The 27,980-nt window shown below is 40.2% G+C and overlaps 1 protein-coding gene across 2 annotated transcripts in view; it reads right to left on the reverse strand.

Moving 5' to 3' along the window:
* Positions 1–27,980, reverse strand: part of PEX5L (peroxisomal biogenesis factor 5 like) — a 185,147-nt gene that overhangs the window by 153,739 nt on the left and 3,428 nt on the right. The window lies entirely within an intron of this gene.

The raw sequence follows: 27,980 nt of genomic DNA on the forward strand, positions 1-27,980 counted from the left end.
GGGAGACAGGGTAGTTACAAAAATTAAACCAACCAACCAACCTACCTGCCCAAACCTTCCTGACATAGCTCACATTAGTTGTAGGATTAGGACATCTCTCCCTTTGAAAGTAACAAGACTTTTAATCAGTTATTTCAAAAAGGAGGTTGACAGGAGGGAGATGATCGGGATCGAAGGTTCGCGCTGCTTTTTACAACTGTGAGAAGAAACTCTTGTGGAAAATACACTATCGCTCTATGGCAGGGGTCCCCAACCCTTGGGCCACGGACTGGTACTGGTCCAAGGCCTGTTAGGAACCAGGCCGTACAGGCAGAGGTGAGCAGTGAGCAAGTGAAGCTTCATCTGCCCATCCCACCACCGCCCCCATGGAAAAACTGTCTTCCACGAAACTGGTCCCCGGTGCCAAAAAGGTTGGGGACCGCTGCTCTATGGAAGCCTCCTAGAAAGTGGCTGCCGAACTGAAAGTAATTGTGACAGCCTTTTCTGTGTTGCTCCAAAGAAGCAAGGGCCACATTTTTCCTTTGAGGGCTCCCTTTCTGAGGCTGATACTTTGGTTGTTTTGACTGTCTTAGAACTCTTTGCACCAGGAGTCTAATGAGGACCACTCCCAACGCAGCACACCTCTTGGGGCTGTTTGGGAGCGGGCTGTGTCTATAGCGGCCAGAGCAATGCCAGCACACTGGGATCGCGGTGATCATTGGCTCGCCTGGAACCTCTGACCACTGCCTCTTTGCCTGCACCCAAGGCCCCCATCTCTCCAGTGAAGAAATCCCCTCCCGTTTGAATCTCCTGGCCCTCACCTGCCTCGTGTTGCACGCAGATCCTCCCTCCCTGCCCATACCCATGAGATGGATGGCTTCTCCCCCACTCCTGCCTTCCCTGGGGGGCACACATTGAGGATGATAGGTAGGCACAAGGCTCACCTCTCAACTCAACCTCCCAGATCTCACACCCTGGTTTAGCCGCTTGAGGAAGGCTGCCTCTTGTGATAGAAATGAAAACAATCAAAGGACAGTTTCAGGACGACCTTTTCTTTCTCTCCCCATTATGTCCTTTTATGTTAATTACAGCAGATATAGTGGAAAGAGTATAACATTTTGGCACCAGGAGACCTGGGTTCCAATTCTGACTCTATTAGTTACAAGCTGGGCGTCCTTGAGCAATGCACTAACGTCCTCTGAACTTCAGTTTTCTTACTTGTCAAGTGGGGATAATAATAATACTGACATCCAAGGTTGTTGTATGACAATCAAATGGTATAACACATACCAAAGTGCCCGTAAAAATAAAACACTAAGCAAGAATTTTGTTTTAATTTTTTTTTACTGTATTTACTTTTAGGACCAAATTTAATTTTCTGTTTATGGTACATGAAGGTTGGTGCTGGGTTGAAAGCAAAATCTTTATATTAAGTTAGCTCCACCATCAGCATTTGCCCTGCATGACCACTCACTGTATGCCCAGTGGTCACCTTGGCAATGGGGAAACAAATCATCTCATCTCTCAGCACAGAGATAGCCAAGCCAATACTTATTCCTTGCATAAATGAGTGAATTGTTCATTTGTTGCACAATGAATCACATCTACTTCCTCATTTCCTAAAATGAAAGCATCTAACGAATTGGAAGAAAGAAGATGAAAACTGGCTTTTAATTCATTTATTCAAAGTATTTAAACGTGTAACAATTAGCCTGCAGTAAATTATGTGAGGAGAACAGAAACGCACGTTCAGTTAGTCAAATTCTTTGCTGTAGTGTTTAGATATGGAAACTCAGTTTCTGTCCACTGAAAGCTGATTTTCTAGGAAGCTGAATGCATTCTGAATTCTGTGAGCAATATTTCTTCTACCACGTGAAGAACCACAAAAAGGCAGATGAAGCAGTGCATGCAAAGCATGTGACATCTGTGGCCCACTGCTGTCATTATATAAGAGACAGAAAAACAAGGCTTGAATTCTTAGATGCTTAAGTCAGACAAAGGTCTCTTGGAGGGCTCAGTCACAATTCTCAACACAATGCTTAATTCTACCAATTCTGCTCCATCGCTTTTTCCTTTCTACATCAACTATTCAAATTCCTTGCACAAAGCAGAAGGAAACAGGACCAGATAAGGCTTCCTGGTAAAACTGGGTAGCTCAAATATTTCGAGCAAGAGATGCTTAATTTTAATGAGATCCTCGACAAACTTTCCAGAAGAATATGTCCTCCCAAAGAAACTAATGATCAAAAAAGTTTGTAAACTTATAGCCATTCAAATTACAGTTAGGACCATTTATGAACGCACAGACTACTTTTCCATATAAAAACAGATCATAATATCAATATCTTTCATCAAGAGTTATTCCAAACTTTGGAGAGTAGAGAGATTACACCAGAAATTTTAGAAACATGAGTCCACGTCAGTTCCTGTTGGAAGAGCAACTATTAACTCAGACGATAGCAGATTTCTGCCCTCAGAAATGCATAAGAGATGAGATGTTTGCACTCAACTCAGCCCCTTAAGAAGAAACTTTTATTCAACAAGAATCAAAAGACTTTGGTCCCTGTTAGAAGAGCTCAGATTTGAGTTCAAATCTGGTCTTGAATACTCAGGCAGTTTTCTTAACCTCTCAACCTCAGGGTTCATCATTTGTGAAAATGAGGATAAAATTGCTTATCTCACACCGCTGTTGTGTGGATTAAATGAAATGTCTGGAAAGATCTAGCATGGCCTGGCATGCATCAGGAGCTTAATAAATATCAGTTTCCCTTTTTCTTCCTTTTATCCTCCTCCAGTTTAAAATTTTTTTTACAAAATTAATTATGCTCCTTAAAATGATTGTATCACATGTTACTGGTGTATTGCGTTGGTAAGTCAATTCTTGCAAATCTTGTAAGACTTTAAGTTATGCCCATTTTAAGGCACGTTTAGCAGTTTTTCTATTATTATTTGAGGAAGGAATACAAACACTTCTTGAGCATCTGTGACACACCCATAACAATCTGCAAGCCCCATTTCTATACACGCAGAAACAGGAACACACTCTAATGAAGGGAAAGGCAAGATTACAAAACTAGTAAGTGGCAGAATCAGGAGTTAAACTCAGATCTCTTAAGCTCTCCCTCTGTGTCCTCTTCCCAACGCAAGACTGCCTCTCAATATGTTTATTTCTTGATCTTCTGTTGTAATGCTGACCTCAAAGTCATACTTGAAATGAGAAAAGCTGTGCAGTGCTGGCACTTAGAACGTCTCCTATTTTACCGACTGGTTTAGAAACAAGAGACTGAAAAATTGAAGACAATTTGTAACTGGTTTCCTTGTGATTCCATTGGATGGAACCAAGTTAACTGCATTCCCCATATCACATGCCCAGTAACCAGGGAGGGGCTAGTGGATGGGAGTTCCTAGGTTGCTCTTTTTTGATGTGGTTTGGACAGTGTGCAGTGGGCTAGAGCTTGAGCACTAGGACGTCAGGGATGGGACAGAGTGGCTGAGTGATGACTCAGGATTCCAAGCTGGTGTCCCCACTGAGGAAGGATACTTGGCATCAGCCATTAAGAGCACAGACTTTTAATTCCAGTTAAAGTCCTCTCTCTGTCATTTATCTTGTGCCCTTGAACAACTTTCTCAATCTAAGTGTCAGTATCCTCCTGTTTTGATTGGGGTTAATGGCACCTACCTCTCAAGGTTATTTATAAAGGTTAAAGAACTAATGTATATAAACCTCTTAACATGATGGCAGGCTAGCTAAGACTACAGCCTCCACCAGGGTCCAGCATCTTGGCAGCGCCCACAGTGCCCACACAGTACATGGCGCATACTAGAGGCTCAGTAAATGTTTAACAGGACTGTACCTTCTATCCACAGAAGGAACCTTTCCTTAGGAGTGCTGCAGCATTTCCTTAGCTCAGTGCCCGGTTCTCCTGGTGCAGCACTTGCTGCTGCTTCATGGCAGCTGGTTCCTCTGCTGGGCAGCTTTGACGGGAAGGTCTGTTAAACATACCAGATTAGAATCCGCCTCCTGGGGACTTCCCTGGTGGCGCAGTGGTTAAGAGTGCATCTGCCCACAGATGTAGAGAATGGACGTACGGACACCAAGGGGGGAAAACCACGGTGGTGGTGTGCTGAATTGGGCGATTGGGATTGATATGTGTACACTGATGTGTATAAAATTGATGACTAATAAGAACCTGCAGTATAAACAAACAAACAAACAATCAAAACAACTAATACTAAACTTTCTTTGGGTTATTTGTATGGAAATATGTTAATACAGATGTTTCAGACATTACATGAAATTTCTAAAAGTCTTATATGTTCTGGTATAATGTTATAAGTCATAATTCTAGTTATTACTTTAAAACGTATATCTCAGAGATAACTAAATTTCCTTGTCAATTGCATTATTATGAACTTTCATCAAATCTTTAACCGTGGTCATTTTTAAGTCTTTTGTTATTTACAGACAGTTCTGGGTGTACTCTGATGCTTTTGCAAAAATGTTCCTATAAAAGGGTTTTATCTTTAAGGAATTCATGGAAAAGACTCTGACAAGTACAGGTTTCTGGTAACTGACTATACTGCTGAACTGAATGAATAAGCATTTTCAGAACTCTGATGGAAAACTGATGAATTTGGAAAAGTGCTAACAAAAGATCAAGATGAAAAAAAAATTAATTACATGGGACTGAGTGAACTGATGAGGATGATTATAATTTTTGTGACTTTCTGTTTGAATAATAAAAAAAAAATCCCACAAGGACTCAGAGGCAAAAAATATACAAATCAATTTTCACTGCAAAGTAAAGGAGCTGTTACAGTGGAGGATTTCTGGACTGAATGTCAATATTATGACATAATATGCGTGTGTTTTGTGTTTGGTAATTGCAATCATTGTTGCTTTTGTTGTGGTTATCCATTTACAATGATTGGTGTCAGTCTATCTCTTGTAAAAATAAAATACAGTGTGTGTGTGAGAAAAAAAAAGAATAACCATTAAATATTGGAAAAAAAAAAAAAGAGTGCGTCTGCCAATGCAGGGGACACGGGTTCGAGCCCTGGCCCAGGAAGTTCCCACATGCCACAGAGCAACTAAGCCCATGAGCCACAGCTACTGAGCCCGCGTGCCAAAACTACTGAAGCCCACGTGCCTAGAGCCCGTGCTCCACAACAAGAGAAGCCACTGCAGTGAGAAGCCCGCGCACCACAACAAAGAGTAGCCCCCGCTCGCAGCAACTAGAGAAAAACCCGCGCACAGCAACGAAGACCCAACTCAGACAAAAAGGAAGGAAGGAAGGAAGGAAGGAAAAAAGAAAGAAAGAAAGAAAGAAAGAAAGAAAGAATCCTCTTCCTTCTACTTCCTCTCATTTGTCCCAGTGATCCCACTCAAGGTCACACAGTATATTCTCTGCCTCTTCTATGCGGTTGCAGAGTGAAATTGTATGACTATGGTATTTTTCAAAGCTTGAAAGCTGGTGGCCTGCAAGCTAAAGTCAGTGTATACTTAGATGTGTCTTATTACCTGCAATGCTGAAGAATTTTACATCTGAATGTTCTCATTGGGGCATTCATGTTCCAGTTTGCCACAGTCCTTATCTCTCCCTACGGCCTTATACTCAGACTCACTCTTTTATGTGGTCGCCCCTTACCCCCAACCTTTGATTTTGTGACCCATGGTGAGCACAAAGAGGAAGTATTTTGAAATCAGAAATGATCTGAACTTGAGTCCATGCTCTTGCTGGCTGTACGATACAGAGTAAGTGGACTAACATCCATGAATCATAGTTTCCTCAATGGTAGACAGGTTGCTCCCACCTGCCTTCCAAGATTGCTGCAAAGATTAAATGAAATAGTTCCTAGGACAGTGCTGGGCATAGGCAGGGACTTAGGAAATATAAATTCACTGCACGACAGCCCTATCTCCTCACTGAAATTCCTTGTTTACAGGTCCAACATGGAGACTGAAGAAAGAAAAATATCAGAGATGAAAAAGTTGGGTGAGTAACTACATTAGAATAGAAATGATGATGAGAACAATAAGCAAGTAAGAAGATAAAACAACTGATTCCCAAAGCATACATGGATTCTTAATAACTCCAAGTAGAGTCAATAACAGGGTTTCAATGGATCCTGAAAGGGCAGAAGCTCGGCGTGAGGTGAGCTAGAGCTGAGTCCAACTCCAGGCCAACTAATTCAGAATCCTTGTAGGTGGGACCCAAGCATCAGTTTTTTGAAAAGTCCCCAGGCTGTGCCAGTGTGTAGCTATGATTGAGAATCCAGGAGCCAGAGTCTCTCCCACCCACACAGTACATAGAGCCAGGAAGGCCTTCAATTAGTGTAGGCAGATTTTGCCAGTTCAGGCTGTGTAAAATACGGCTGCGATATACATGGATTTTGCATTGACAAAAAGAGAAGGATCAATGAGCAACATCTGCCATGAATTATTATCTCTGTGGGCCAGTGTCAGTAGCAACGGGTATGCACTGAGCAATCACTGGCTGTGTGGGGCTTCACGGTATATGAGACATGGACCCCTTCCTTCAGTAATTTTCAATTGGATGGAGGCTCTCATAAACTACTGAGCAGGGCAGACATGGCAAATCCCTTCCTGAGACATGGAGAGAGTGCTTTCATCTGACAAATTGGTGGTGTCCTTCTCAGTTCTACACACTGGGTGTATCTATTAGAAATGAGATTGACATTCCTAAGCACTAAAAAATGCTTTAAAAAAATTTAAACTTAAACTCTTAAACTTAAAAGGTGATAATAATAGTTATTATTATAGTTGCTATTAACTGATCATCTACTATGTGCCGAGGATACATTATTTCCTCTCATGCCAACTCTGTGAGGCAGGTATGACTATCCTCATTTTTTTAACCAAAGAAAAGTTTTAGGGAGGTTAAGAAAGTTGTCCATATCACAGCTAGAAAGTGGCTGAGTTCAGATTAAAACCTAGGTTGGTTTAAAAGGCTTATTCTTTTCAGCAGCTTGATTCTCAAAACAAACAAACAAAACAATATAAAGAGAATACTGATATGAAGTAAATAGCATTCTTTCCTTTGTAGTTTCCAAATTTTTTACAATAACTATATTTTACATGTTATAATCAAAAGTTTTTTTTGAAAGAAGGAAAAAAATGAATGATAAGTATAGGGATCAGTTCTATTATTTAGAACATTGTTATTAATCAGATACTTTTTCTTAATTAAAAGCATTAACATCCAGGAATAAATAAAAATGTATTTGACTTTCTATAATTATAAATAAGTTTCCTGGATTTATATTTCAGAGCAAGGGACCTGGAAGTTCAGTTCCCATTTTCATAATGGTCTTTGCGTTTGAGACACAGACACCTCCTAAAGTTATTAAACTATCAAACTTCACAAAAGAAGCGGCAGACAGAACCCTAATGTGATCCTTATTTAGCAAATTGTCTTCTTTCCTAAAGGATTTTAGCTTCTGTTTGTTCTTTTGTAAAGTACCTGCCAAAAACAGCTCGGCTTCCCCCTCTCCTGTTTGACTGTGGTCAGCAAGGTGAGAAATTACGAGGAAGAAAATGAGAATTTGGAAATGGGTGCTGACATAGTTGTCATCTCACCAGAGAAGATGAATGAGGAGACAAATAGGAACGCAGAACGGCAGAAATACAATTAGGTGTGTAGGGCCAAGGAGAGATTTGGAGCTCAGTGAAATTTCCTCCCTGCAGGAGTTACCAATTCAATCCTGGAAAATTATAGATGATACTATCACCTGTAAAACTGGGTAGGCACGGGCTACATTTCTTTACTTTTCCCTGATCTCCCATCCCCACCAGTCGCTGAGAAAACAAAGTACTAGAAAAACAAAAGGAATGCTTACCTCAGATACTCTCTCTGTGGAAGCACAGGAGACTTTTACTAACCTGAAGCCGCTAAAGCTATGAATGCTCATTGTTAAAATGCACTTTTAACACAATTATATAAACTGGCAATTAAGAAGCTTTAAAGAAACATTTTTGCTGATGGAGATTTTCAACACAAGCAATCAGTATATCTATATTCATGGGAAGAGACTTGAATAATATTTAATTAAAGGTCATACAAAGAGTAAGCAGATCCTATGACTAGCTTTCCTGGTTCTAATCCCACTGTGTCTCTTCTATGTAGAGGAAATACATGGCTTTATTTGTAGCTGATGTTTGGAACAGCATTATTTCTAGTCTGATTAGTTGTACAGCTCTTTCTCATTATTTTTTAATTTTTAGTCAGTTTTGTAGTATTTTATTTTTAAAAATTGTTTTGGGGGGAATTAATGAATTGCAAAATACGGAACTAAAAGGAACAGAAAAGTAGTTTAAAAATCCAGCGTCCAGAGATAATCACTTTAATAATCTAGAATGTATCCTTAGAGTCTTTTCTGCTAAGCATGTTTTAACACAGTTGTATCTTTCCAAATTTTTGTCTTGTGTTTGTGTTTTGCTTAATATGTTGCAAGCATTTTTTTCCATGTCAGTAAAAACTCGGTCAGCATGATTTTAAGTTGTACCCAGTATTCTAAATTATGAAAGGCCAACCAATTGCTATATTTTAAATTTAGAGTCCCTGAAGCCTCTACTTTCCTGTAACACATCTGGTAGAACTGCACACAAGGTTGCTTATGTTAATGTTGGACTGCCGTCCATAGCAGTGAGAATGGTGTTTTGTACCCAAGTACAAATAAAGAACCTGAGTGGGGCAGGTGGCCTTCTCGTCCCACTCCCACATGCTACCTTCCTTATACGAGGTGAAACCAATGGAGTCCTCAAAGGTAGGAGGAATTAGTAGCTTCATTCCACCAGCAAGGTGGAGTCTGGCGTAGTCTTATGGTCATGGACAAGGGACCGGGAGGGGCAAGCATATATTAAAAATCTACTGAGCAGCAGAGTGCTAGGTGCTGGGAATATCAAGATGAACAAGATGTAGTTTCTTCCTTATAAGGACTGGCAATGCTGGCCCAGTCTGTACAACTGGGTTGTAACATCATTTGCTCTGGGAACCTATCCTCATCTCGGCTGAGACCTCAACACCTCACCTAACCACTTGTCAGCCTCTTTCCCTGAACCATCAGCCTTTGCTGAGGGTCTGCTGTCAAAGGACAGGTTCCTTAGTATTGTGGAAATGTGGCTGAAGCACAAAGCACTGCCTGAAATCCCACTGCCACCTGAACTTCCTCTGTTAGTGGTACTTGCATTGCATGGCCAGCTTCTTTATGTTCGGGTCAGCTTTTGCTCCTTTCCTGCTGCCCTGTGGTGCCAGGGTCTCAGCATGTGTCATAGTCAAGCTTGCTGGACAACTAGGGCAGCCTTATGAAAAAAACCCCTCTTTGCTATCTTTTCACATCTTTTATTTGTACTCATAGTGTCTGCTGAGGGCCTGTTTCATACACCACACCCCAGTAAGCCCTATGGGAGCTAATGGCAGGAGTAGGACTGGACAGCTATTGAGGCACTTAGAGTCTAGTTGAAAATACACACTAAGATGTGTGAGAGAGAAAAGTACGATCATGATAACATGCCCCTCACTGACGCTGTATGTCCCAAGGGGACAAAGCAAAGGGGAGCTTAAAGAACTGATGAGGTGAGTGATGAATGAGGAAAGGCTGAGATGAAAGTGGTGAGCATTCTGAAACAGGGTAACACGAGAAAGCGCTTGGACCAAAATGTGTGTTGTCTAATGGCAAAGGGTATCAGACTGCAGTGAAATTATTAATTCCACAAGATCCAAGTACTGCTGGCCTTTTCTTGTTTTAGAATATACACAGGTGAGTCTCTTCCCTCTTGTATTGCGAAGTGCTAGAGACGCCACTGCAGATACTTTGCATATTCTCTGAAAACAGTTCTTCCTGTCTCCCTACCCACACCTTAATTAAACAATATTGGACTCTGTGAGTTTGTAAGATAAAATTAAGAAAAATTTGCAAAATGTGTGATATATGCTATTTTCCTTTGTCATTGACTTCAGAGGTGAAATTTATTTTAGACAATTTTAGAATGACAATTATGGCTGAGATTGCTAGTTTTCTACCCCAATACCTTTCTCCCTTAGTAACATGCTTTTTAGGTAGACATATTACCATGCAGAATAAATGACTCTATATCTCCTAGGCCCTACCCCTTTCCAGTAGCCAGTGTGATCATATGACTTAAGTTCTGGGCAATGAAACATAAATTAAAGGACTCTATGGAACTTCTGGGAAGTCTCCTTAAAAGGAGAAGTGGATAAAAGAAAAGGAAAAGGGGATAAAAAAGGAGGGGTAGATAGTCACTGCCCTTCTCTCCCCTCCTTTCTTCTTTCCTGCTTCTTGGAACTCAAACATAATGGATGGAGATTCAAAATAGCCATTTTAGAATATAAGGAGTAGGGCTTCTTCCAAGGTACAGCGGAGCAGAGAGCTGGAAGAAGCATGCATCCCTGATGGCTTTGGGAAGCTCCTATGCCAGCCCTGGATGGTGAAACTCCAGACTTCTTTTTAAGTGAGAGAGAAACTTCTGCCTTTTACAAGCCACTTTGTTTAGGCATTAATTTCATAAATATATAGAGAACATATACCTCTCAAGAGCAGGAACAATGTGTATGCCACTTGGTCCACAGTGGTGTTCAACAATCTCATGATGATGATGGCGATGCCAACAGTGATGATGATTGAATTAAAAGCAATGAAACAAAATGGCTTGAATAAACTGTGCATAGTTATTTTTATTTAAAGATTCTACTGCTGGTGCTATTTAATCTATTTGTATGCAGGTGTAATCAAGGAGGTCTGCATTATTTAATAAAAATTCTTGATCTACTTAACATTAAAAGATTTCATTTCATTTTGTTTTGAGAAGCAAGAAGGCTGTATCATTTATATGTGTCTTTAAGTTGGCTTCCACAGTGCTGTGAGGAGTGTCTCTAAATGACCCATCCTTGGTGATGGAGAGTCTGTGAACTCTGGGGGCCTCGCCATGACTCTGGGTGGAAATGGCAGAATGATGTTGGGAAATCCATTCCACCAAAAGTGAAGGAGCAAACAGCGTCTCTGAGAAAGAGACTCAAAGGCCAACATGCAGCAAATCATGAAGGAAGTGGAAGGGCTGGAAAGGGAGACCATGGTCAACCAATACGAATACAGTGAGAAAGCAAATGTTTGGCAACTAATGAAGCTAAAAGTGGGCAAGGGACTCAAAATATCCCCAAGGGTAAAATATTTTGCATAGGTAACCCCCTTTATCTACTTTAGTTTTCTGGAAAAATTATGAAAATTTTTAACTCTTCTGTTTCCCAACATTGTTAATTCCATAAATCCCAGAAGGGATGTGAGGGGTGAGCTCATCTAGCTCCTGGGAAACTTCACTGCTTCTTAAGTTCCAAAGAGATTTCTTTTTTGTTCTTTTGCACCTGCCTTGGATAGCTTTACTTAAGTAGTAGTTCTACAAGAACAAGCTCAGGAATTAACTTTTAGTGAAGACAAAAATCTGCCATGAATATAGGAGCTTTGGTACTCAGAATGGGAGGAAAAAAACAGTGAAATGAGTCACTTTTCCAGTACAATTTATCTTTAGGCCAATTACAAGTAAAATATAGGCATAGCTGTGTGCAAGCTGGGACACAGGACACTACATTCTTCATTTTTATTTGTTTCTTGTGTTTCAAGAGAACCCTCTGCCTGCTCACTTCTCTTATTTAGCACTTCCCTTCTTCCAGTGAATCTCCAAGAAGGGACTGGCAATTCCGAAGCAGGTGACCACCGGGGGCTTTGTTTTGACTCTGACGCAGCCCCACCTTTCTCTTTGCTGACTTAAACAATTTTTTTTTTTTTTTTTTTTTTTTTTTTTGCGGTACGCGGGCCTCTCACTGTTGGGGCCTCTCCCCCTGCGGAGCACAGGCTCCAGACGCACAGGCTCAGCGGCCATGGCTCACGGGCCCAGCCGCTCCGCGGCATGCGGGATCCTCCCGGACCGGGGCACGAACCCGCGTCCCCTGCATCGGCAGGCGGACTCTCAACCACTGCGCCACCAGGGAAGCCCTGTTTTTTTAAAGAAGACTTTTATTTAAACTCCCATGGGTGCTAGGCAATATACAGTAACTAATGACTGTCTCTTTAAATTAAACAAAATGCAGTGCAGTTTAATTTTCTTGATGACTTGTAGGAAGGCAGTTGATGGGAAGAGCATGGGCTTTGGAAGGAGACTTTATTTCAATTCCATTTTTCCTGTTTTACTAGTTATTTGACTCTTTTCAAGTTTCTCAACCCTTCTCAGCCTTGGGTTTTTTCCCCCATTCTTAAAAATTGGCATAATAATAATATCTCTCAGATTGTTGTCTGGCACATAGTATCGATAGATGCTCAACAACGTTAATTCCCTTTTATTCCCACCCCTTCCCCACTCCTGTCATAATGAAACTAAATTGGACAGTTGGGGTATAATGTGTGATCCACCCAACTCCACTAATCTCATCCACAATGCTTATGCATGTGTTTAAAATGACCTCTGGGGCTTCCCTGGTGGCGCAGTGGTTGAGAGTCCTCCTGCCGATGCAGGGGACACGGGTTCGTGCCCCGGTCCGGGAAGATCCCACATGCCGCGGAGCGGCTGGGCCCGTGAGCCACGGCCGCTGAGCCTGCGCGTCCGGAGCCTGTGCTCCGCAACGGGAGAGGCCACAGCAGTGAGAGGCCCGCGTACCGCAAAAATAAATAAATAAATAAATTAAAAAATGACCTCTGCACAAGCTGACTTAACTAAATTTTTCTGCACCCTGTCCCCAAATCTGGCCTCACCATGAGCTTTAAACCTTATATATGTTTTTCGGATTATTTTTTTTTCTTCCTGATAGGCTGGAAGTTCTGAGGAAGCTGATCATGGGCCTCCCCTGTGATGTCAGAAGCAGATTTCTAAATAAGGAAGAATAATAAAAACTCATTGGTGGTTACTACTCTTTCGCACCAGGGTACCCTGAAATAATTGTTCCAAAGATGCTTTATTGATAGAGAGCCTGATCCCCTTCAAAGCTATACAGAGCAGTTCTAAATGCCAGTTTACTTCAGGAGAGGAAGTTCTTTGGCACTTTGCTGAAGCTAACTTGGTTTTTCTGTGTTTTGAGAGATATGATGTGACTTTTCTGCTAAAGACTCATTATAAACTCTGCATGTTTTTCATTTTTATTTTAAAGAAGGCTCAGGTGTTAACAGATTCATCTAGGAGGACTTCTTCTAGTTTTTTGGGGGGCAGATATATTGTTTTTACTTGGAATGTGCAATTTCTTGACTACTAAATAAAGTTTAGAAGCCTCAGAATAAGTTTCGCTTTCCCAGGAAAAAAAATTTGCTCATTTAAAAGAATAGAATCAGTAGTGATAGAAACACTAATGTTATTTCTCTAGATCTATTTATGTCATCTTTTCAAGACAGCTGAAAAACATAAATATGAAAACATCCACTTTTCCTCTATGATTAGAGAGAAATTTATCAAAAGAATCATTCAAAAAGAAATGCAATATAATTATATCACTTGTAAATTAATAAAATTAAGCTACACTTTGCCTTCCTTCCTACGTTTTACTGATCTAAAAGTAATAGTTCTGCATGTGTTCAATTTTCTACAGGGGATCTCATTTTTAAATTGCTCTTTAACACAAGAGATTGATTCATAACCCCAGGGCCTTAGTAAGTGGCTTCCTTGAAGATGATATCATTTTGGATTTATTCACAGGAAGTAATCCTCTTGAGTGGCTCAGATGATTTTTTTTTTTTTTTTTTTTTTTTTTTAGTTTTCTTTAAGAAATTCTTCAGGAATTCTTATGAGATAGAAGTAGGGAAAATATTATCACTTTGCTGATAGGGACGTCAAGGCTTAGAGATTTGTTCAAGGTCAAAGAAAAAGCCATTGGCAAAGCCAGAAACTTGAATCCTAGCATCCTCACTTGTATTTTGGTTCTGTTATACTAACCTCCTGTACTCCTTGGATCTGCATTAATGTAAGAGTTTTGCATTTTGGGACCCGAGCAACAATTTTAAAGTGTAGAATACTTACAAAAGACTATATATCCTAAAATGCATTCACAATTATTTCTTTTTGTCATTGCCTTTCAATATGAAGAAGTCATAGGACTTAAGTCTATTACCCTGTTCATATAAGTTGTTTAGACTTCAATATAGGTCTTTAAGTCTGTGTATCTTTTTGGCATTGGACTATCCTAGTGGGGCCATACATCTGTGTCCTCAATGCATGTGGTACCAGAGTAAATTATATCCCAAGTTATTTGTGGCTCTAACAATATTTAGTCAATTTCCCTTCTCAGCAAACTTAAAAATTCATGCAAACCAAATTTATGCAAATCCATGTTTGTGATTCGGCTGTGGTCAGCCTCAGGAAGCAGAATCCTGTATAACTGCAGTGTAGGATGTGATTTAAACTTGAGGTTTTACAAAAGCAGTGCAACGTGTGTGGTGGCATCTCCACTGATATTTAAAGGTGCAGAGGGATATGAAAGGATGACAATGTGCAAATTCCCATAAATATGCATAATTCATGGTAAATCAGTATATGTCTAATTATAGCAATGTACACAATTTTCTTGCAATCCCTTCCTTTCCTTTTTAATTTGATAACTTGCATCCTGAAAGAAGAAGGGAAAGATCTGGATGGTCACTGCACAAGCCAGGGAAAGTTGTGGGGCAAAAAAGTGCCTAAGGCTCACCTTGATTCAATATAAGGCAACCATTAAAATTGCATTTATAAAAATTAATTAGTGATGTGGAAAAAATGAGTCTGGCATAGTGTTACATAAAGAGGGAGATACAAAACTGAATGCATACTAACTGCAACTATGCAAAAATTTAAATTACGCTTGTGACTATGCAAAAATGAGAGACTATGTAAAATGAAGAGTCCTTGGAAACACGGGTTATACTTCTGATCTTGTTCAAAGTTTCTGAGGAGGGTTTTGTATACTCATAAGCAGAGTAACCAGTGAGAAGGGACCCCAAGGGTGACTGTCAGCTCTCCAGCACCAACAGGTAAGGCTCCTGGAGAGAGGCTGGGTGCTGCTTTTGGGAGGCTGCAGGAATCACCAGGAGCTTGGAGGGGCAGAGTTGTGGCCAGTGAAAGACTGAAGGGGGTGGCAGAATATCAATTCTCAGACCACTTTTCTAGATGGGCAGGCAGGGAAACTGGAGATCTGCCAACAACCCGGGATAAACTAGCTGTACTGAATAGTTCAGCAGGGACTTTAGCCTGAGTAGAAAGGTCAGTCCCTGTGGGGCAGCTGGCGGAAAGACATTTCCAGAGCACAGCAATCTACTCCAGTAACGGAAAGCTACTCAACAAATGCTGAAGCGATGCGCTTTCATTTTTGTTCCAGGCATGGAATTTTTCAAATGTAGTGAGCACAGAGAAAATTCTAGGTGCGAAGTAAGGATTTAACTTACCATGAGAAGCACCTCAGATGGGAGGACTCGAACCCGAGTAGCAACCCTAATGCAGTACCTGCCTTTTACTGGTTCCCTTGCAAGGCTGCCTGGTTACCTGGTCCTACCATTCAGTACAGTGCAGGGTCCCAATGGCCTCAGAGGTGGGCATTTATCCAAGGACTGGGCAACTGCCCTTTTTCATAGATTTGCTTCTGGGCATGTGTGTTTATGACTATGTATCCACACATTCTCTATTCCTCTCTCACTCTTTCTCTCTTTCTTTTACACACACACACACACACACACACACACGAATATTATCTTTTGAAGGGAGAATATTTCTTTTCCAATTTGCCCATCTTAATTGATTTATGCTTTTCCCTATCCTATATATCTTTCCCTTACAAACAGAAAGACTTTCTCAGATTTTACCCTATTACAGCCCTAGCACAGTCAAGATAATAACAGATCTCCTTGATAAGTCAGGGAAGCATGAGGAAAGGATAACTTCCTAGCTGTGAACTCTTTCGACCCGGAGCAGTCATGCACAGCCACACAGACTGCGGGCACAGCACATCTCCTTGGGGCTGTGCAATGCAGCAGCCTGGCATAAAATTCCCTATGCCTTAGTGTGCATTGTGAAATGGGGATGATGGTACCTACATCATAGATTTATTGAGAGGATTAAATGAGTTAACATATATAAAGTGTTTAGAACAGGATGTAGCATATAGTAAATGCTATATAATTGTGTGTTGTTATTAACCTTTTAATAAAAGTGGTTTAAGATTAGAAGGGCTTAAGACAAAGATTACCTTAATAAGTTTTACCTCTTAGTCTCCATCATCTGTACTTTCTTTAGGAAACAACCTGGGTCACAGGATTGATTACTGTGTAGGTTCACTTTAATGAATGAAACTGGGAGGGAATATTTGCAAGGTTAGGAACAGTGAAATTAAGGACTTAAGATGCTTAATTTGTCTTAACTCCTTTTCTTTTGTAGTCCTTGGAAATAAAAGTTTAACATCTTTACCAAAATAATAACTGATCTTTTCTTGACACCCCAAATTTGAAAAATCTAAAACAGTGCTCCTCAAGCCACACTGAGGATCGGAATTCCCTGGAAGCTTGTTGAAACTAATTCCTGGACCCCAACCTTACGGACTCTGATTCAGTCTGGGATTCAGAGTATGAATTTCTAACAAAATGCAGGTGATGCTGATGCTGCTGGTCCATGGACCTCTCTTTGAACATCCAGGCTCTAAAAAACATATTTGGTCATTGTTCCCCAAAACCATGTCTTGTCCTGGGAATACGCTGAACACTAGGAAGACTCTGTAATTCTTTCAGGACCATGACTAGGGAAATGATACACATCTTAGAGGCCTGAGGGTCCTAAGTACTCCCTGAAGTCCTCAGTCCCAAATCTGGTGCAGCACCTGCACCATAACTGCCTATTGACCGAAGCCCCACGCTGTACTGTTGGCTTCTTAAAGGCCATGCCTATGTTTATGTCATTTCTGTGTCCCAGCACCTGGCAAATACCTAGCAAGAAATAGGCTGTTAAGAAGTTTTTGTAAAGTAAATGAATGAAGTAGGAAGTTAGATCATTTCCATCAAAATAATGCTATTTTTTTTTTCAAAAGCAGCATCCCATGTATCTTTGGAAGTTAAGTTACCTCATAATTAGGAGGAAGACAATTTAATTTTGCTCACGTAGTCTATCTTAGAACCAGTTTTTAAACATATGATTCCCTGCTTGGTTGTCCCTCCTGAATACTGACAGCTAAATGTTGCCGGCGTCCCTGAACTGGTTCTGCTGGGTTCTCCACTGCTCTCCCTCCTGTATCACATGAGAGGAAGCGTCTTGGGAACAGGGCAGAATCAAGTCCCAGTTTTTTTTTTTTAGAACAACAAAAGGTGTAAACGTGCTAAATGTAACTAAATATTTCCCCCACAACCAAACCCCAGAAGACACAAAGCAAAATTGTTTACATACCAAACTTCTATAAACAATAGGTTCTCAGATATTTCTGTTTTCCCATTTGCTCCTTATCCTTTTTAGAAATAGGCTTCACTTTTGTTTTCTTTTTTACACTTCTCACTCCCCCCGACCCCACATCTATGGGGTTTAGGAAGTCTGTCTGCAGAGCCAAGAGGGGTTTGTTCATTCTCTTTCTCCTCTCCTAGCATTTGGATTCTCAAAGGCGAAAGTCTCTAGCAGAACCATGAGAAGCGCTCCTTCCCTCCATCTATATCCTTCCACTCTTAGGGGATATATCAGAAGATTTTGTGATGTGTATCATATATGTATATACATGCACAGGACAAAGGCAAAAAGGGAGGAAGAATGTTACACACTTGGGGTGCTTCAAGTTGTTCAGTATGAATGGGGCATGGAGAAGGATAACAGGGTAGTCAGGGACTGGACCATCCATGGCCTGCAAGCCCAACTGAGGAGTCTGCGTAATATGTGGGAGGCAGCGAGAAGCATCACTTCTCTCTGTGTCTTGAGTGTCTGTCACCTGTAACCCAAGCAGTGTTGGGGTCCATGCATGTCTTGTACGGCTACTGTGGTTCATATAACCACAACGGAAGGATTTTAAATCAAGTTCCTTGGAGTTTGGATGAAAGGGTAAGATTGCTCATTCATTTAGTGAAAGACAAATTTCTTCCATTTTTTTTTAAATGCAAAGTTCCTAAGGTTTTATATCTTTAGCTTAAAAGTTTAAGAATAACTAAGCCTGTTTGTGACTTTCAATTTGTTTTACTCTGTACTAAACAACTTGATTAAAAAAAATCCATCAGCTGATGCACCATCACTCATTTCTTTTTCAGAAGCTATTCCCATAGTTCACAGAAATTAATGGGTCAATTTTGGGGACACATTTAAAGGTTAAAGATAAAAGCTGAGAGTGTAGGGAGGTGATAACTGGACATCCTTTGACCGGAAGAAAACTACTTCCATGCTTAGTGTTTTTCTACAAGAATTCATTAATTATTCATTAATTATACAAATGAGATAATTTAGTTAGAAAAGAGTGATGAATGAACATTTCTTTCTATTCAGAACCTCTAGCACAAAGCCGAGATGGTACATTCTCTCACCATTTCTTTAATAAGTCACTTATTCATATATTTCAAGAATGAGATCATTTGGTCAAAAAATACTATGATGAGGAATAAATAACAATTGTATTGGATGATGATTTGTGTGTGCATGTGTTTTTCGTAGATCACAAGATAGGAAGGAAGTGGTACTCACCCTGTCTGGGGGTAGACCATGTGAAAAATTAATGACTAAAAATGGAAATGACAGAATTATAGAGTTGTTTTGAAGAAAGAGAAGGAAGCAATGGAGCATTAAAAAAAAAAAAAAGCAGGTTTGCAAGAACTGTGTTTCTGTCAAACCTTATAGATGCAGTGCCAGAATAAGAGACATATTCCAAAGGCGGGGATCAGAGAGTGGGGCTGAGCAGAAAGGAAAAGACATGTACTGCAAAGTCTGGATGGGAGAGAAATAAAAGCACAACCACAGAAGTGACAAGGTCAGGGCAATGGCAGAGCACAGGCATCTAGGTCCAAAGTCAGAAGAGAAGGAAGGGAAGTCTACTCTCTAAACTCTCTCTGCTGCTTAAGTATCAAAAAAAGAAAAAAACATTTGTATGGTCTTTCTGTTCCTTAGTCATTTTTATTTATCAGATTTTGAATTTGTAACATAAATCTTTTCAGTATAAATATTTCCACCCACAACTGTTTTTCGAAGCCCTTATGACAATAGACACTGATGGAATCAGTAACCAGTGAGTCGCAGGCAAGGTTCATTAGACAAAGCGCTGGCAACCCATTCAGAATGGACCGACTAGGCAGCTAGATGCTGAACTGTGGGCCTGGCTCACAATCCCCAAGGCCAATTGAAAGGGAGATGATAAGTTGATCCAGGTGCAGAAGACCTGGGAGATGAGCTGTGGAAAAACCCTCTGCTTCAACATGGAGGAAACACTCTGCTAAGCTCATTAGGGGGGTCTTAGGAGATTCAAATTCCACTTTTAAAACTGGGAAGTTGTCACAAAGTTTGTGAGAACCTCGTTATGAAGTAGGAAGCATCTCATATAAACATCCTTTCATGAAAGCTTATCAGACAAATTTAATAGAGTTAGCTGTGCACTGGAAAGACACACTCCTCTCAAGTGATTTCTCTGGATTGACTGGTGTGCCTAGCTTACCAGCATGAGGGAGTTTGGAAGAAGGGCTAAGGAACAGTTGAATTTAGGAAGGCAGTTATAGGGATAGATGAATGAAGCCAGGACGAGAGGCTGCAGACCTGAATTCTAATAGTCCCTGTGATATAAAATAACCTAGTGACACAGTCAAGCTACTTCCCTATCTAAGACTCAACTTATTCTGGTTGAAGTAGAGCCAATATAATCAAACTTCTTAGCAGCAGCGCCCTTTCATCACCCAAAGCTTGTCTGCGCACCTGGGGCCAACTTACTCTCTAAGGGGTGATGCCACGTGCATGAACCCCCTCCTCTGTTCAAAGTGGCTGGGAATGGGGTCCACGGAGCACAGTTTTAAAACCACTGGATTAGATTATCTTCTGAAATTCCTTCCAGCTCTAATGTCTACAGTTCTCAGACTGACCAGATGAATCTACTTAAAACAACACCAGCACCAACAAAACAAAACAAATTCCCCAAACACAAAACCAGTAAAAGCACAACAAACCTTCCACAGTGAAAGGGTGAATGGCTTATTTTCAAGTTGTGTTCCAAATGGCTGAGTTTAAGCATTACTGTCCCGGCCTGTTATTTTCATATATCACATCATTTTTACATTCAGCATGTCAGCTCACGTCATTTCAATTTTGTATTTATTTTTCTCAGTGACTAAACATGCTGCCAGCACTTTCCCCCATTAGATTAAAAAAATGGGCTATTTGAAAATTACTTACATCTATATATTTTTCCAGTCTGAAAGTCCAGTTTTTTATGCTGCATCTAATGAACATAGGTTATACATTAAGGTCTTAAAATAAAGATATATAATGGCATTTAAGATATTTGTTGAACTTGAAGTGGTAACTCATGGTCTCTCTTTTTCAGTGGTTACAGTTTTTCACTGAGCCCTGTGGTTTGCATTACTGTTTGCAAAATTGGGGAAGAGGGACTGGTGAAGGAAAGTTGGGTACTTGCTACTCTGCAAGGCGGGTACCTTGTTTACTCTCTGAGTTGCTAAGACTAGGAGGTAGTACAAGTCCTGAATAGGAACTATCAACAATACTTTCTCCACTTACAAATATCTGACCTACTCATTTTATCAAATGGGGAATTTTTACATTTTAGGTAACAAGTTCCCTTTTGAGGTACTTGAACCTCCGGGGGACTGAAGACCATCTGACAATTATATCTTTTTATTTATTTAAGTTATTTATTTTTGGCTGTGTTGGGTCTTCGTTGCTGCGTGCGGGCTTTCTCTAGTTGTGGTGAGCGGGGGCTACTCTGTTGCGGTGCGTGGGCTTCTCACTGCGGTGGCTTCTCTTGTTTCGGAGCACGGGCTCTAGATGCGTGGGCTTCAGTAGTTGTGGCTCGCGGGCTTAGTTGCTCCGCAGCATGTGGGATATTCCCGGACCAGGGTTCGAACCCATGTCCTCTGCATTGGCAGGCAGATTCTTAAAGACTGTGCCACCAGGGAAGCCCTGACAATTATATCTTAATGTCTATTGTTTTAATCAGATCGACAACCAGGTTAGGTTAGTTTTCAAGGGAGAGGGTGTAAAGCAGGAGAGAAACGGGGAGAGCAGAGGCCCACTCGGGCCCATGTCGGCATCCTACTCTCCTTTGATCTTAGAGTCTCATGAGTGTAACAGGTCACAAACTGGAACCCCAGGGCTGTATACAGAACCACACTATTTTGTTTGACTACACATTGCTATAAAATTTAAAAACTGGTTGTAAACATTTAAAAAGCAGCAGATTAATTGCTTCTCTTGAAAAATTAGTATATGTGGTGATCCTGAGCCCATTTTTCAACAAGATGCCAATTAGCTGGGGCTGGTATGTGCTGCTTCTTCTAGAGGGGCCAGCTTGTGACATTAGCCACTGTCCTCCTCACTCCCTATTTTTCTTACACACAGTCTGTTCCCCTCATTTCTATACTTGGTTGATCCAAGGAGACATTTGTATCTATGATCTCAGAATAGACTTTATTGTTTAGAATTATAACTCAGTCCTGAAGAAATCCAAGGGGATTCTATACCTACTAAATCTAAGGCTTTTACCATCAACTCCCACCACTCACCCACCCCAGTACCTGACATGTATAAAGCACTTATTTCATGCCATGAACTTTGCTAAGCCTTTGTTTACAGCAACTTATTTATCCTAACAACTACTTTATGAAGTAGATAGAATTTTCCTCACTTTATAGCAGAGCAGCCTGAGGCTCAGAGAGGCTGGTTAATTTTCCCAAGGTAATATAGCTACTACACGGCCGTAGCCAGTTTTCATTCCGATTCCTGACTGTGAAAGCCTCCCTCTTAACCACTGTGTAACAACTTTGCTATATTCACAATGGCCAACACGAGCAGTGGCAGAGGAGCCAGGAGCCCCGAAAGGGCACCAGACTAGAGTAACTGACAGTATCTTACAGAAGGCATGCAAACTGCTTACTAGGAAAACAGTGGAAATAAGCAAAGTGAAAATGTGACACAACAACCAACTCAACGTTCAGGAAGTGTGAGCTGCTGATGGAAAGAGCATGAGACAAAACAGCAGTGGTCCCGGATTCTAGACTTGGTTCTGACCAAAGGAGGCTGAGCTGGACACAAGGCTCTTCAGAGGCGCATTCCCATTTGAACCTCACAACAGATATCTGAGCCAGATGGTATTATTCCACTTTACAGATGAAGAAACAGAAACTCAGAGAACTTAAATTGCTCACTCCAAGGTCTTCCGCTTAGTAAGCAGCATAGCCAAGACTAGAAACTAGGACGATGGCCTCCTCCTTCATTCATTTCAGGTGTCTCCTGCCTGTCCCTGTGTCACTCTATAAAGAGCGACCCTCTACATTTTTTTGCCTTCTATCTTCAGATCTCAGTAATGTGTCAGAAGACTCTGAAATTAAGATATAGGTCTGCCCTTTCTGTTTTTCCTAGAGTCAGAGGTGATGCCTAGGGGTATCAGTATACTAAATTGAAATGCATCAATTCAAAAAACCAAAAAAACCTCTCAGCATTGTGAGTTTACAAGGAAAAATAAAGTAAGATATTTTGCGTTACTGTGATTTCCACCCCTCACCCCCTTCTCAATTACCAGTAGCTCAGAACTATTTTCATATTACTTGACACAAATAGGTAATATTTAGGAATAAAAGATGGGTAAAAATGCCTTTATCCCAGTAATTTTTCTATTTAACCTTGTGCAAAACTTTCCCCTTGCTTTGTACATTTATTGATGATAAATAGTTTTGCTGACAAGATGGCACTGATTGGACTACAGTAGTGAATCTTTGTTTACTCCAATGCTGATTTCAGATAGATAGCAAATTTGAAAAGCTTCGGCCTCTCTCATCACACCTAAATGTGGCTTATTTTCATTGAACCATTTCTCATCTATCAATCTTTCCAAGGAAAATGCTAATGAGCCTATGTCTGCTGTGAGCATAATGGGGGCAACCACAGTGGCATAATGTGCTTGGTCCTTCCAGAGTCTCACAGTATCCTGCTTCAGAATCTCCAGGCTGCCCAGCTTGTTTCTTTTCTGCAAGTCTAAAGGGGGTTTCTGTTCTTGGTCACCAACATGGGGTTCCAAGAAGGTACCCAGGGAGAGTGTTATACATGACGCCAAGAGACAGGGTCTCATGCTTTATAAGCCTTCTCAGAGGTAAATGGGATATGACTTCTATTTAAATTAAGTCACCATATTGATATGGCAAAAAAAGCACTGGCCAGATGGTGCTGAGTACAACAAGGCAGTGATACATATCACCCCCATTCCTTTTACTATTTATGAGTCCGAGAATCAGGTCAGCTGCTTAGATGGTGGTATGACCACACTAACTGTTAGCAGAAGGAAGCTCAGTATCTTTTCCTGTTAATCTGTTTTTCTCATTCTTCCATTTTTCTTTTACGTTGGCCTATATTTTCCTCTTTAGGATGCATTCCCACAATGACCACTAGGATAAAATTATAATCCTACTCAAATGCTTATGTGCTACTGGAAACACAAGGGGGTGGCGATACTTTGTCTCTTCTTTTTCTTTAGAGAAAAATCACAGAAATTCTAGTTTCCATTGCTTTCTGCTCGGGCTTCTCCTACAAATTTAAAAGGAGACTCTCACAAGCGTTTTGGGCTAAGAAAGGTATGTGTTGTCTCACCCCATGGTGCTTCTCATGTCTGGTCAAGGTCCTCTTGGAGGAGGCTGTGTAGGGATGGGAAGGGTGAGTGGATGGCAACAACCACCCTTCAGCTCTAATTTTGTGCACATTTGTTTTGAAGGACTTTTCTCTCCTAATAAGTTATAGGGGCCAAGAGGGAAGTAAACTGTTAAGGAGTGTTTGTGGAAAAGATTATCCCTGTGAGAGTTCAATAAATAAATACTGGCCAATTATGATACTTCCTAGTAGATGGTTATTTTATATAATTAGAGCACTGAAGCAAAACAGCTTCTTAATGCCCACCTATGGGATGACCAGTCATGGGCGACCGCAGAGAGCTATATAGGATGATAGATGGTGTACTGGATTGCACATGGGGAGGGAAGGCTGGCTTCCAGTCCTCTCTGTGTACCTAAGCAGGGACTCGGGGGAAACTCGATTCACTTTTCTAGATCTCAATGTTCCTGTCTGCTGAATTGTGATTGTGTGGTGGTGTTATGGACTGAATGTTTGTGTCCCCTCCAAATTCATATGTTGAAGCCCTAACCCTTAATGTGTCTGTATTTGGAGACAGACCTGCAAGGAGGTGATAATGGTTAAATGATGCCTCAAGAATGGGGCCCTAAAAAGAGGAAGACACACCAGAGCTCTCTCTCTCTTTCTCTCTCTGCCATATGAGGATGTGAGGATAAAGTGAGAAGTTGGTTATCTACAAGTCATGAAGAGAGCCTTCGCCAGAAACCAACCATGCCAGCCTGTTTATCTTGGACTTTCTAGCCGCCAGAGCTGTGAGAAAGAAATCTGTGTTGTTTAAGCCACCCAGTCTATGATATTTTGTATGGCAGGCCAAGCAGACTAATAGGTGGTGATGACTAGCTACTTAAAATGACATAATGGTTATAAATTCATCTTCTTAGATAAACTCTAAGAACTGGGAAGAGAAGAGTAGTCTTTTACAAATAAGGAAACACCTCAAATCACAAGACTACCACAAGAACACAAGGCTACTAAGTGGAATTCAGTCAGATGCAAACCTGGTTCTTTAAGGCACCTTTAGTTGTAAATGTCCGTGATTTTCTTGTTTTCAGCATCATTATACTGGATGTCTATGAATTCTAGCTTTTAGGTTTCCAGGTAATGCCCAGTTGAAGATGTCAAATTTATCACAGGTCATACGTATGCTTTTTCTCTTTAGAACTGCAAGAGTTGTTTCCTTTGACCCGGCCATTCTCAAAGTATGGTCTGGGACAAGCAGTGGGAACTGAGGACTTAGAAATCCAAATTCTTGGGCCCTACCTCTCGACCTGCAGAATCAGAAACTCTGGGGGTGGGTGGGGCCCAGCAATCTGTGTTCTCAGAAGCCCTCTAGAGGATTCTGAGGCTGCTAAAACTTGAGAACCATGGCTCTGATCCATATACACTTGTTCCCTTTGTCAGGGGTTGACATTTGACATTTCCCCACCTTATTGCACTGAAAGATATGCAGCTGCAACTCTGAGTCCTACAGTCAACTAAATCTACGACATACTGTGAAAACTATTTTGAAAAATGCTTGAACCTACAAGTGTATCCCCTTTATAGTGATAATATTCTATAATTTTGTGTCAGCCTTGGTTACCTCCTTTAAGTCTGCTTGGAATTTGAAAACATTTTAGAAAAAAAGCTATCTTGGTGAACATATCACAAACCTTGAGTTAAACTGACTCTATTCTAATTAAAAATAGTAATTTAAAATAGAATTAATTTATAATTTATTCAAAGTGGCTAATGTCTTTAATCACTTACTCAAGGTACTTGACCATCTACTCCCCCACTCCCACCCCTGATATCTCAGCAACTTCACAGAAAATTCATTTGTACATGAAATCTATTCCTAAACAAGACACACCCCCTTCCAGTCAGGAAAGAATATTTTAATAAATAATAAGAATAATCCAAAATCCATATTTAAAATTTTTAAAAAATATGTATTTATTCTAGAAAGCCAAATACAGAACTAATTTTATATATTCTATTATAATTATATGTATATAATAACTGTATATATGTCTATTATATATGTTATATAATTATACACATAATGAAATAGCTATATATATTTATATCAAATGTCTGGGTTTTAGAGGTATAAAGATTTTTATCTAATGCTTCCTTTGATTACTTTCCTATGCTTGAAATTTGAAAACTCTAGGGATTTTTGGAGAATATGGACTTCAATGCCAATGTGATACATTTATATTTAAATGACTATAGAAGTGTGTGGGTGTGTGATTACATATTATATGGCAGCTCCTATTACTTTAGGACATCAACACTAATCTAAGAATGTTCTGGAATGTTTTCATGTGTATCTCAAATAAATCTTGCCACTAAAATTTCACAAAAAGAGAAGCACAATATTGCCTTTTAGAAGAAAACCTTACACATTTCCAAAATTACTTTTTCTTATGTAGAAATAACACAGAAATCACCTTTAACCCCCTTGAATGTGGGCAGCCAGAGTGAACAAAATCCTCATACTCTGGGCTGCTTCTGCTATTAATTTGCTTACACAAGCAAAATTGTGGGGTTTCTGTGGAAGTACAAGACTGGCAAATCACAGGACTGATAAAATGGCATATAGCTTGCACAGCATTTGTAGAGCGACAGCTTCTGAATGACAGATTAAATGAGCTTAGTAGACTTCTGCCCTTCACAGCACTCCAACTATTTTATTTAGAGCTTTTTGCAATTATATGAAGATTGACTAACAAATTTCTACCATGTTTCTGAAAAGACACAGGAAGACTAAATTGAACATAAAGATTCCTTCCCCCCTGCCAAAATATATATAACAACTGTGAGATGAAGCACTATTAGAAAAAAGTGTTTTACCACATCCACACATAAACACACATACACTTTTAAAGTTGATCTCTTAAACTTAGGAAGAATTTTTTTGTAGTGTTATAAAGACTAATTAGAGTGTTTTCCCAAATATTTTTCTTCGAGATGTCAACACTGTCATTGTTTCTACCTAGGATTTGTTCATTACATCAACACCAAATAAACCTTCCCCAAAAGGAAGGACTACTCTTACTGCCAACAGCAAACACCAAAGCCAACTCATATTCATAATTACTCATCTTTTGAGACATGTTTTGACATGAATGACTCAGCAAAGCTGGGTCACTGCCAACTGGTGCCAACTGGTCCAACGGCACCGGAGGAAACATGATAACTACAGAGACAACAGTGACTGAGAAACGGAATCCTCCCTCACTAGATCCCGGCAAGAAAAGCGTTATTTTCTGAAGAAGCAGGAAAGTGCATTCTCTTTTTTAAAAGATTGCTAAACAGTTAATAAAATGTGTTTAGGCACAACAATATAAATTTTGTGAAAAGTACCACGAGAATAAAAGAACAATGACTCCCTTTTCTGAATCCCCAAATTCACTTAAAACAAAAAGAAGCTTTAGGAAAAACTAAAGAAAAGAAAGAAAGAAAACAAAAGCAGCTTTGGGGGTAGAATGATAGTAAAGAAGTACAAAAACAGTAGGAATTTAACTTCTACATGATTAAAGAAGAAATAAAAAGTAAAACTTTTAATTTTAATAGAGAAATTTATAGGTATATATGTTCTCATAATATACTCAATTGTATTCTACCAGTTCATTTGCCAGGGAGGTCCAGTCCTTTCATCAGAATGCTAGTCTACAGCACAGGATCTATGGGAGATGGAGATCACACACCCCAAGTAATTAATCTGGCATAGTTAAAATGATAGCTAATAGCCCAGCAGAGCACTCAGGCTCCAGTCCCACTTATCTTATTAACCAAACTGACAATTTGGCGCTGAGTAGAAACATAGGGCCATATCCAACACTCTTCCACCCTGGTTTACTCAGGAGCAGGAGGAGAGTGAAGATAAGGCAAGAAAAACTTTAAGGTAGTTTGAGTGAACCCTGTAGTATGGACATACTCTGCACCTCCTGGGGAGATGCTTTGTTCAGTTTTCCCCAGAAGACCACTTCAGTTACCTTAATTATTCCAGGCCTAATAAGCCAGTTGGTAAGTTAATTGTTTCTGGTTGCTATCTTCTGATGGTCATTTTTCCTTTTTTCAGAAATAGACACAATGGCTCCTTTAATGCAATCACCACGATGCAAAACAGACTGCATGATTGATTAAGAAACTGTCTAAATTCAACTTGGCTTTCTATAACTTGCTGACT

The sequence above is a fragment of the Phocoena sinus genome, chromosome 4, assembly GCF_008692025.1.
Source record: "Phocoena sinus isolate mPhoSin1 chromosome 4, mPhoSin1.pri, whole genome shotgun sequence".
NCBI lineage: Eukaryota > Metazoa > Chordata > Mammalia > Artiodactyla > Phocoenidae > Phocoena > Phocoena sinus.